This window comes from Cebus imitator, unplaced genomic scaffold, assembly GCF_001604975.1.
Source record: "Cebus imitator isolate Cc_AM_T3 unplaced genomic scaffold, Cebus_imitator-1.0 Scaffold123, whole genome shotgun sequence".
Taxonomy (NCBI): domain Eukaryota; kingdom Metazoa; phylum Chordata; class Mammalia; order Primates; family Cebidae; genus Cebus; species Cebus imitator.
This window is the reverse complement of record NW_016107438.1, coordinates 3509641-3519728: the sequence shown is the minus strand read 5'-3', so window position 1 is coordinate 3519728 and position 10088 is coordinate 3509641.

The window sequence follows — 10088 nt, the reverse complement described above, 5'->3', positions numbered from 1 at the left end:
AAAAAAAAAAAAAAACCACACAAAAAAACCCCACCATATATATATGGCCTAGACCTCAACAGACCAGACTAAAAATCAAAATGGAGTCACTGTCTGACCTTCTGAGAAATCAAGAGAGAGAAATAACAGCCAAGCAGGCCAGTTAAAAATTTTAATTGGCACAATAAAGTTCCCTCTGCTTTAATCCTTACATTACAAAGGTAGCCTGAAGTAACCTGATGTTCACAAATCAGCTATGTTTCTATTGCTCTGTTTCTGTGTTCCTGCCTTACAACAAAAAAGTAACTTTGAAAATTAATGAAGATGCTCTTTGCTCATTGCATCGGCTTTTTGCAGCCCTTCCCTGTCTGTAAGCTCAACCTCCTCTGCTGGGCTCGCTGGAACACTTTTCTATTTTATGGATGAAGTGTTGCTTGATTCTAGAATCCCAAATAAAGCCAATTAAGTTCTTTCAACTATGTTTGTTGTAGTTTTGACCTTTGACCATTCCCTCAATCCCCTGCCAAAAAAAAAAAAAAAAAAAAAAAAAAAAAAAGCACAGAATTCTGAATGGACCAATAACCAATAGGGGAAAAACTCAGAAGTATTAAAGGACAAAACATCAATTTTGAAACCCCAGCATGAGTGAATCCATTTTGATTTCGAGTCTGGTCTGTTGTAGCCTAGTGCAGGAACTCAGTCGAAAACAATGGCCTCTATAATTCTTATTTAACAGAATCAACATTGTCATTATGAATAATTTTCTAGAGAAAAATAAAAACACTCCACTTCCTCTCTCTTATTTTTCTTTTGCAGTTATTTTATTTATATTGTATGTCAACAGTACGAAGCATTCCAAAAATGAGAGGTCCACATCTCTTTCATTTTTCTATTTAGCCAGCTGAGAGCCCACATGCAATATTTACTTCCTCTTTGCTCCTCTCGTTGTCTAAAAAGCCTGTGGTGGGCACGTGCATTTCACACGGGGATATGACCTGGGTTTCCACACCCAAGCAGAAGAGCACTAGCGATGGAGCATTCTGCTCCTGCAAATCATCTTATTGCCACATGGGGTCGCTATAGGAAGCTGGTCCATAATTTGAAGTTGCCCATATGGGCTTTCGACTCCCAGGGTTGCAGTCTCAGTGCTCAGCTCTTTCACACCCAGATTCTATCGGCTAGTATGTTTCCACTGTGAGAAGTAGAAACTCTGTTTCCACTCCGTTCCAGGTGACTTAAACATTAATGAGGCCAGGTGGGGTGGCTCACGCCTATAATCCCAGCACTTTGGGAGGCCAAGGCAGGTGGATCCTTTGAGGTCAGGAGTTCGAGACCAGCCTGGCCAACATGGTGAAACCCCGTCTCTACTAAAAATTCAAAAATTAGCTGGGCATGGTGTCACGTGCCTGTAATCCCAGCTACTCAGGAGTCTGAGACAGGAGAATCACTTGAACCCCGGAGGTGGAGGTTACCGTGAGCCAAGATCATGGCACTGCACTGCAGCCTGCTCAACAGAGCAAAACCCTGTCTCAAAAAAAAAAAAAAATTAATAAATAAAATAACGAAAGGAAGGTTGGAAAGTTCATGCTTTGACCCACTCTCTATTCTCCAAACACAGCAATGAGAGATAAAGATTTTCAAGGTATTGATAAGATATATACAGGCTGAAAAACAGGATAAACATCTAAGTGGATAAGAAAGAGAACAAACTGGAAGGTGGTGAGTAGGACCAAAGCCAAGGGCCAATGGGGTAATGGGAGCTAAAATGTTGCACAGGGAATGGAGGATAGAATCAGACTGTTGCAGCAGCCACGGACCGAAGTGAGGCCACCTTGCTCATGAAAGGAGACTGAAAAAAAAGAGTGCAGATGACCAGATCTCAGGAGTTATGGCCCAAATGGTGGACCTAGGAAGGCTGCAGAACAAAAACAGCCTCACAACCAAGACTTAGTCAAGCTATCCTCTAACACTGGATCTGCATGCCTCCCAATATCAGTGAAGAGCATGAGTTCCCAACTGCCATCACAAAACTATTTCTGAACTAGGGCACAGTGGATGCCACGACAAAACGAAACCCACCAGTCAAAAAAAGAGAGAGTAAAAGCACAAAGCAAAAACAAAACTTCTCAACTATAATAGTCAAACAATTCAACAACTGGAATATGAACTTTCTCCACATGAAATTCATCTCTTGGACTCATATGACAAAGACTTGAAAATAAGGATGCTCAAAGAAATAAATGAAGAAATCATCTGACAAACAAGAAATTATGAAACAAATTTAGATGAAAATGAAATGAACATATACACATGAAAAATAAATAATTATATATCTCAGAAATAAAAATGTAGTAAAGCAATAAAAATATTTCAAAAGATGGGGTGAACTTTAGACTGGACATGGTTGAAGACAAAATTAGTGAATTGGAAGATAGCTCTAAAGAATTGACACAGAATGCAAAAATAACAGTTTGAAAAGCAGGAGAATCAACTGAGAGACTTAAAACTATGTATAACAGGATTTGCAGAGTAGGAAAATGGCAAGGAAATAACATTGAAGATATGATAGCTGAGATTATTTCAGATTTCAAGGAAAATATTAGTAACTTACAAGAGGATTTTTATTTTTTTAACTCAATCTGATACGTTATTTTTTACTGTTTCTTTAATCAGTTTACATTTAGTGCCATTAATGGATTATTTGGATTTTCTTTATGATTATTCCATATTTTCTGCTCACTGCCTTCTTTCTCCACTTTTTTTCCGTTTACTATATTCTGTTGAATTGGTAACATCTCCTATTTTCCTTTTTTCTCTTCCAGCAGCACCAGGGTTAGTACTGCTTTTGTCAACTTATTTGATGGTTTTGATTAATATTTTCTGTGCTATTCAATCCATTGAAGAGGGAAAGATTCCCATCCTAGGTTTACAGAGATAGCCAAACACACAATATTTGATTCTGGGCAGATGAGATTGACAGCAGTGTATCAGTCACATATTCTCAGAGCCCAGGGGAGGACACCACACACCAGGCAGGGCCACACAGGGGTTGCAGTCAGAGACAGTGAGCACCTAAGGGCTGTCGGGGGCAGGCTTTGTAGTATCAAGAGGATGAGATGTCCCCTAGTTTCTGCAGGAGGATGTGACTGACTTAGGAGGATAATTATGCAGGCGGCAGGAAACTGAAACCCACTACTCAGGAATAAGCAGGAAGTACTCCTGGTCCCCTTGATAAGGGGGGTTGTTTGACTGGGGGACCTTATCCAAGGGAGCAGCACGAGGAGGTGAACCTGTAGTTAGGCCAGTCAAAGCCTCCCAGTTTCACCACATACAAAGTCAGCATTAATACTGGGCCTGAGTTTTAGGCCTTAAACTCATTTTGCTGTTAATTTTCCTTTCAGGGCTATATAGACTGTTTATCTGCTATAATGTTCCTCAATAATTTAGAAGGTAAGAATCCTGTTTTAAAAAAATTTTTTTTTCTGTTTTTTTTTTTTTTTTCTTTTTTAGACAAGGGGCATCTTACTATATTGCTCAGACTGGCCTTAAACTCCTGGGCTCAAGCAATCCTCCCTCTTCAGCCAAGCATCTGGGACTGCAGGTGCCCAATGTGCCTAGCTCTAGAATTCTTTTTAAAATTCTACTTGTGTTTACTTTCAGCTTTTCAGATAATTTGAATGTGACATTGTTCCTCAGTGAATAGTCCTGTGCAAACCTGTCCCCAAAGTCCAAGGAAACTGAGAGGCTGAAGAAAGAGTCTGACAAATTCAGTTTCTTAGAAGAAACGACAGGGAATTAGAAACAGAAGCCAGATCTGTGTCTTGTGCAAAGGCTGGCAGGGAGACAAGATGTTACCCCCCACAAGACCCAGGGCTTATCTACTACAGGGAAGGGGTACATGTGATCCAGAAGGCATGTGAAGGACAATTGAAGTATGTTAGCTTCAAGGTTGTTTTGACCTATGGGAGGTAGGTACCTGTTCTTACACAGGTAACAACAGAGAGACTGGAAATCTTCGAGGCATTTCCAAAACTGGGGCTAATCGGAAGTCATCATGGCTGCTCAGCATCCAATGTGGGGTTGCTTTGGCCTTCACAGATATTCAATGATCACAATCCACAAAGAATTATAATTTTTATTTCCCGTTGTAGAAAATTAGTTTCTCCCTATTCATCCCTACTTTTTTTCCCTCTGCTATGCAAACAAGATCATTCTCACTTGTTAAAAGTTCATCTGGGATTATGAACTTTATTATTTTGGTTTATAATGTAGCTAATTTCTTTTAAGGGAATAATCTCTTTTTTTTTTGAATCTTCAGTTTTGAGATTATTTAAAAATATTTAGAGTAATGCATATATATTAACTAGTTCAATGCCCTTTACCAAGTAGATGATTTTAAAAATTAGTTCCTGAGGCAGACAGATAGCTTGAGCCTGTGGTTCGAGACCAGCCTGGGCTACATGGCGAAACCCCATCTCTATTAAAAATACAAAAATTAAGGGTCGGGCACGTTGGCTCACGCCTATAATCCCAGCACTTTGGGAGGCCGAGGCGGGCAGATCATGAGATCAGGAGATCAAGACCATCCTGGCCAACATAGTGAAACCCCATCTCTACTAAAAATACAAAAATCAGCTGGGCGTGGTGGCGCGCCCCTGTAGTCCCAGCTACTTGGGAGGCTGAGGCAGGAAAATTGCTTGAACCCGGGAGGCGGAGGTTGCAGTGAGCTGAGATCGAGCCACTGCACTCCAGCCTGGCACCTGGAAACAGATCAAGACTCTGTCTCAAAAATATATATATATAAATAAAAATTAGCTAGACGTGGGACTACTGTCAGTAGTCCCAACTACTCAGGAGGCTGAGGTGGGAGGATTGCTTGAGCTCAAGAGAGTGAGGTTACAGTGAGCCATGATCCAGCCACTGCACTCCAGCCTGGCACCTGGAAACAGATCAAGACTCTGTCTCAAAAATATATATATATAAATAAAAATTAGCTAGACGTGGGACTACTGTCAGTAGTCCCAACTACTCAGGAGGCTGAGGTGGGAGGATTGCTTGAGCTCAAGAGAGTGAGGTTACAGTGAGCCATGATCCAGCCACTGCACTCCAGCCTGGGTGACAGAGCAAGACCCTGTCGCAAAAGAAATAGTTCAAAAATTTCAAAAATAAGGCAACAAGTTAATTCAGAAGTGTTTCAGAACAGCCATTGATCTCCCTTTCGTTCCCCTCTGCTCCTTACTTAGAATTAACCAGCTTGGCCCATTTGCTTTCTTGTTTCCACAGTCTTCTCCCTGCTCATGTAAATATATGCAGATGTCAACCCTATGGTAGGTTTCCACTCCATGATTTACAGAAGTAAGATCATATAGATATTATCCAACACTGTGTCTTAAATAAATCATCATTTTATCATGGACACCCCTCCAGGTTAATATGTAATACTTTAGTATGCATACACCATAATTTATTAAGCCATTCACCTGTTACTGGACACTGAGGTCATTGCTAGTTATTTTGCCCCTACACATATGACTTCAAGAAGCATCTTAGTTCATATCACCTGATAATGTGTCTTTATTTCTGTATGATAGATTTCCAAGAGCGAGATGGGTATGTACATCTCCATTTTAAAAGATATTGCCAGAGGCGGGGTGTGGTGACTCACATCTGTAATCCCAGCACTCTGGGAGGCCAAGGTGGTGGATCACGAGATTAGGAGTTCGAGACCAGCCTAAGCAACATGGCGAAACCCCGTCTCTACTAAAAATACAAAAATTAGCCAGGCATGGTGGTGCAAGCCTGTAATCCCAGCTACTCAGGAGGCTGAGACAGGAAAATCGCTTGAACCCGGGAGGCAGAGATTGCAGTGAGCCAAGATCGTGCCTCTGCACTCCAGCCTGGGCAACAGACAGAGACTCCGTCTCAAAAAAAAACAAAAAGAGTTTTATCTGGATTTGTCAGTGCTGGTTCACCAATTGTATCACATGTACCACTCTAGTGAGGGATGATGAAAANAACATTGCAAAAAGGTGCTAGCATCTGTAGTCTTGAGAAGACATGAAAACTCTCCTTCCCCTAAACCTCTAAGCGGGTGATTCAAGCTAGATTTTTTTCTCATTCTTGAGTATTTACATCTGATTTTTTCCCTACTGTCCTAGCATAGTAGCATACATCTTTAAGTGATTTATTCAAGACGAGTATTCAGAAGGGATTCTTTTTAAAGTAACTTCCACTCCTGAGGTCTTTTTGTTGCCTTCATACAGGAATGACAACACGGCCTTTCCTTTAGGTTTTTCTAGATCAGTGTAGTTCAAACTACAGGCCACAATCCACTCAATTTAATGGATTACGGCTATGTTTCTAAAAACAGAATGGGGGTGGGACATGGCGACTTACATCCATAATCCCAGCACTTTGGGAGGCCAAGGTGGACAGGACCGCTTGAGCTCAGGGTTTTGAGACCAGCCTGGACGTCTCTACTTAAAAAAAAAAAAAAATTAGCCAGATGTGGTGGTACATGCCTGTAAAAGGAGGCTGAAGGGGAGGATTGCTTGAGTCTGGGATGTGGAGGCTGCAGTGAGCGGTGATTATGTCACTGCATTCCAGCCTGAGCGACAGGGTGAGATCCTGTCTCAATGAAATATAAATAAAAATAAATTAGTCGAGCATGGTGATGTACACCTGTAGTCCCAGCTACTTGGGAGGCTAAGGTGGGAGAATTACTTGAGCCCAAGTGTTTGAGGCTGCTGTGAGCTATGATCATGCCACAGCACTCCAGCCTGGGTGACAGAGTGAGACCCTGTCTCAGAAAAACATGAAAACCAAGGCTCCGAACAGTGGCTCACGCCTGTAATCCCAGCACGCCTGTAATCCCAGCACGCCTGTAATCCCAGCACGCCTGTAATCCCAGCACACCTGGCCTAAAAGTAAAATGTATTTCTTCTTATTTTGAGACAAAGTCTCACTGTGTCACCCAGGCTGGCGTGTAGTGGCACCATCTCGGCTCACTGCCCCCTCTACCTCCAGGGTTCAAGCAATTCTCCTGCCTCAGCCTCCTGAGTATCTAGGATTATAGGTGTGCACCGCCCTGCTTGGATAATTTTTGTATTTTTAGTAGAGTTGGGGTTTCACTATGTTGGTCAGGCTGGTCTGAAACTCCTCACCTTGTGATCCACCCACCTTGGCCTCCCAAAGTGCTGGGATGACAGGTGTGAGCCACCACACCTGGCCCAAAGTAAAATGTATTTCTAATGATGACGTGAGATAAAAAGAAATTGACCTTTTCTTCTTTTGGATGTTGTAGTCTTGAGACAACAAGTGATTTATTCGAGAAGAGTATTCAGGAGGGAGAGCTTACAGCAGCCTCGAACAGCTGGGCTCAGGAGAAGTCTGAGATCATTTTAAGAAGTTCTTTGTTATTTTTTCCCATTTGTTTGTAAGATCCTTATTTATCACTGCCCCTTCCCGCATTTAAACTTGTTTTAAAAATCATTTAAAAATATATGCACATGGTATTAAAACAACAACAACTACCAGCAGAACAAAAGATAGAAAAGTAGACTCTCTGGCCAGCCATGGTGGCTTACGCCTGTAATCCCAGCACTTTGTGGGCAGATCACGTGAGGCCGGGAGTCCCAGGCCAGCCTGGGCAACATGGCAAAATCCTATCTCTACAAAAAAAATGCGAAAATAAGCTACGTGTTGTGGCACAGGACTGTAATCCCAGCTACTGGGGAGGCACGAGAATCGCTTGAACCTGGGAGGCAGAGGTTGCAGTGAGAGGAGATTGCAACTTTTTACTCCAGCCTGGGCCACAGAGCGAGTCTCTGTCACAAAAAATAAAAATAAAAAAGTAAAGTGAAATCTCTCTTCCCTTTCAGTTTCCTATTTCAAGGGTGTGTCTGTGTGTCTGTGTGCACACTCTGGCAATTTTCTGAACTTCTTTAACTTTGAAAATTCCATCATAGTGTGTCTAAGTGGGGCCCTCTTTTCATTAACTTTGCTGGGAAGTCAGAACGTGCTCTGTTTCCAACTGAGTTCTTTCTTTCTAGCAGGAAAGTTTTCTCCTCCCATTTCTTTGAACACTGCTTTCCCTACATCTGTTTTGTTCTCTCCAGAATTCCGCTTATTCCCAGGTTATAGCCCCCATGTCTGACTGCCTGCCTCTTTCTTTTCGTCTTTTTATCATTTTGCCCTTGACCATGTTAATTTTATTTTCTCCGTGTCTTGTTGGCTATTTACAGCCTCCATCATGGTTTCCGACCAGGCTATTGTGGTTTCTGTCTTGCTGCTACACTTCCTGCTCTCAGATGTCTCCCTCTTTATTAGGCTCTTTTCTAGTTTCTAGATCTTTTCCAGCACCCCATGGAATCTTATCGAGGATTTGAACTTGTGCTGTAGTAAATCCACTCCCCCACAGAGAGGCAGCTTCCTCCCAACCTTCAGGGATGTTTATCTTTCAAGCTACAGAATCTTTCTCCAGATCCTGTGAGCTTTGGTTTGCCTGGTTCTCAAAGAGAAAAGTGCACCCACAGTGCACCTGGGGTGGTCTAAAAACTGCGGGGATACAGAGTGGAAGGAATCTTGGGGTGCACCCTTGCCGCATCATCCCTCCAGCTGCCCTGGCCTCTAGTCCTTGCCTTTGAGTGCAGGGGACTCCCTGGGGTAGCTGGCATCTCCTTTTTTGTTGTTTGTTGACATGGAGTCTCACTTTGTCTCCCAGGCTGGAATACAATGGCACAATCTTGGCTCACTGCAACCTCCGCCTCCTGGGTTCAAGCGATTCTCCTGCCTCAGGCTCCCGAAGAGCTGGGGTTACAGGCACCTGCCTTCATGCCTGGCTAATTTTTTTATTTTTGTAGAGACGGAGTTTCACCATGTTGGCTAGGCTGGTATCGAACTCTTTTTTTTTTTTTTTTTTTTTGAGACGGAGTTTCACTCATGTTACCCAGGCTGGAGTGCAATGGCGCGATCTCGGCTCACTGCAACCTCTGCCTCCTGGGTTCAGGCAATTCTCCTGCCTCAGCCTCCTGAGTAGCTGGGACTACAGGCACGCACCACCATGCCCAGCTAATTTTTTGTATTTTTAGTAGAGACGGCGTTTCACCATGTTGACCAGGATGGTCTCGATCTCTTGACCTCGTGATCCACCCACCTCGACCTCCCAAAGTGCTGGGATATACAGGCGTGAGCCACCGCGCCTGGCCTTCCTGCTTTGACCTGAGCACACAGGGTGGCAGCTTGTTTTCTCTCAATGATGCCTTTTATTTGGACCCATAAGCACAGTGCCATTGAAATTCTCCAGTTTCCTTGGTGTGGATGGCTAGTTTTCAATTCTGTTGCAAGGTTTTCCCATTTTCAGATGGCCATTTCAGGGGTGTTTTGTTGGGATAGGAATTAGGGGAGACCAAGAACAATATCCAGAGAGCTGTGTCCGTGCCACCTGTCTGTCGGGCGCTTCCAGTCAAGCCTTATGCATTCACAGTTATCATGTCTACTTGAAACTTTGAAAAGGAGAAAATGTAATTACTTCTGTTATAGTGAACCCCAAGTTTCTCTTGAAAGAATCAGTATGTCAGTATGTTCAGCTCTCTTATTCTTTAATTCTCTATTTTAAAGTTTAACTTCCTTGTAATTGCAGTAAACAACCTTCTCTACCGGTTCTAATCAGGAGTTCACATCTGTTCCCCCAGCCCCTGGCTCTGTCCTGACTCATCCTGGTCACCTGCTCCGGTCACCTTCTTTGACCTGGATCACCCCTGGCTCCCTGCTCTGATCCACCCATAACCGTCCTTCCCGCCAAAACGCCCACCCTGCCACTCCAGCTCAGACCCCTGCTCTCTTTAAAATAGCCAATCAGGATTAGCCTAGCTTGTGCGGTCTAACCCTAGCCAAAAGGGGAACGACACAGCAGTAAGGGCGACCCCGTCAGGCATAAGTACCCCTTCTCCCCTTGTCCAAGCTGCGGCCACTATTGCTCTATTCCTGGGCCACACCCTTTTATAGACGTAAATTGCCTTCCTAAGAGGATTTATCTTCGAGTGCTATTTCTTTTGTGGCATCGAAATTTTACTTATAACACTTTTTTTTTTAGACAGAGTCTTGCTCTG